Source organism: Argiope bruennichi, unplaced genomic scaffold, assembly GCF_947563725.1.
Source record: "Argiope bruennichi unplaced genomic scaffold, qqArgBrue1.1 scaffold_27, whole genome shotgun sequence".
Classification (NCBI taxonomy): Eukaryota; Metazoa; Arthropoda; class Arachnida; order Araneae; family Araneidae; genus Argiope; species Argiope bruennichi.
The window spans coordinates 20,210-22,500 of NW_026605932.1; the positions used below are offsets into that span (position 1 = coordinate 20,210).

Sequence of the window (2,291 nt, forward strand, 5' to 3'; positions counted from 1 at the left end):
CTTTGAAGTTCGTATGAAGTATACAAGAACATTTACAGCTTTTACTTCAATAATTTGACATTCTTTACACCAAACTGAGTTCTAAATAAGAATTACTTCAAAGAACACTTGGATTCTTTCTTCGAATGCATATAAATATGAACTTTACCAGACATTTATCTTAATTTACTAGAATTTAAGTGCTTGACCTACTTTTAAGTTTGAATCAAGTATTTAACAACATTTAAAGGCTTTATTTCATTATTTTTATAATATTTACACCAAATTGAGTTCTAAATAAGAATACATTCTGCAAATACAGGTATTTAACTTAATTTCAGCGTATTAAAACTCTATAAATTTGTATTTGAGTGAATTAACATGTTACTTGACATTTTAAATTCAGAAGCATAAACAATTTCATAAATATCAATAAAAATTCACAAAAAGTAATTGAAGAAAATTCAAAATGTAAACATTTTAAGGAAAAACGGAGATGCGCGATTTTCGGCAAAGTCCTAATAGGAGCACGCGATAAGGTGAAATTTTCTACTAAGTCCGACGATGTGAGAAGTCGCGTTTTTCAGCAAACTCCAAATCAGAACGCGCGATAAGGTGATAGTCGCTTCGCTAGTTTTCCGTCAAAGTCCGACGATGTGAGATTTTCGGCAAAGTCCTAACCGGAGCACGAGAAAGTGAGAAGTCGCTACCCGAGATTTCCTTCTAAATGCAAATAGGGGAGAAGTCGCGATTTTCTTCAAAGTCCAATCACCGAGAAGAGCGCTAAATACTACGTCGCACTAGTTTGGCGAAACGGGTTGCCAGTGCACAATTTTTATTATTTTCGCCCACGGCGGCTTCTTCCGGTCGCCTGGTGGCTGGGCGAAGCGCGCGCCACTCGCGATCACGAGCGGAACGTCGGGGATCGTCCGTAGCCCTATATGAGTAGCAGGTGACTGCTGGAAACAGTGGTCGATCGCGAGACAGAATGCGTTTTAAAAACGCGTCGTAATCTCGCGAACCTGGCTTAGGTCTCGGCAACGGGATTGGGTTGTTAGTACCGGTTGGCTACCTCCGGGAAAGCGGTCCTCTAACGTTGACGGTGGGTCTGTCGTGCCCGATCGGATCGGTTCTCGGTTCGTGATGGGTCGGTCGGACGCTGCCTCCGGGATCGAGGGTGTTATTCTTCTGCTACTAAGGCTGCGATCGGCGGGGAAGTATTCTCCGTCTTTCCGGCCGCTTCCAAACTATCTCAGCCTCTCTGCGAGCGGCTCGGCCCCCGTGCCGTTGACGCGACGAGCAGAACCGTACTTAAAGGAATTGATTGGTTTTCTGCATCTGTGTCCAGCGCACATATCTTCTCGATGCCTCCGCACTCGCCCCGCGGCGTTGAAGCCGTCGGGGAAGTCGTGAGACTATAGAACCTCTGTAGATTGCACGGGGAATACCTACACAAAAAGCGAGATTGACTGAGGGATCCTCCGTAGTCGAGGCGTCCCCCGCGACCATGACGGTCGCGACTCGTGAAATGTAAGGCTTCGGAGTGCGTTCCGAACGTTCTGATGATGAACGACGGAAGTTACCTGGTTGATCCTGCCAGTAGTCATATGCTTGTCTCAAAGATTAAGCCATGCATGTCTAAGTACATGCCGTATTAAGGCGAAACCGCGAATGGCTCATTAAATCAGTTATGGTTCCTTGGATCGTACCTTACTACTTGGATAACTGTGGCAATTCTAGAGCTAATACATGCAGCAGAGCTCCGACCTTCGGGAACGAGCGCTTTTATTAGACCAAAACCAATCGGGCCTCGTGTCCGTCTCTTGTGGTGACTCTGTATAACTTTGGGCTGATCGCACGGGCTCGTCCCGGCGACGTATCTTTCAAGTGTCTGCCTTATCAACTGTCGATGGTAGGTTACGCGCCTACCATGGTCGTAACGGGTGACGGGGAATCAGGGTTCGATTCCGGAGAGGGAGCCTGAGAAACGGCTACCACATCCAAGGAAGGCAGCAGGCGCGCAAATTACCCACTCCCAGCACGGGGAGGTAGTGACGAAAAATAACAATACGGGACTCTTTTGAGACCCCGTAATTGGAATGAGTACACTCTAAATCCTTTAACGAGGATCCATTGGAGAGCAAGTCTGGTGCCAGCAGTCGCGGTAATTCCAGCTCCAATAGCGTATATTAAAGTTGTTGCGGTTAAAAAGCTCGTAGTTGGATCTCAGCTCCGGCCGGACGGTCCGCCTACCGGTGGTTACTGTTCGCTGCCGAGCGTTCAGGGGGCTTCTGTCTATGATCTTCACCGGT

At 46.9% G+C, this 2,291-nt stretch overlaps 1 non-coding gene across 1 annotated transcript in view; it reads left to right on the forward strand.

The window, feature by feature from the left end:
* The first annotated feature begins 1,559 nt into the window (after positions 1–1,559).
* LOC129961527 (small subunit ribosomal RNA) overlaps positions 1,560–2,291 on the forward strand; it is a 1,813-nt gene continuing 1,081 nt past the window's right edge. Inside the window, exon 1 of the ribosomal RNA XR_008783791.1 lies at positions 1,560–2,291. This exon is cut by the window's right edge and continues 1,081 nt beyond it. This is a non-coding gene — a ribosomal RNA (small subunit ribosomal RNA).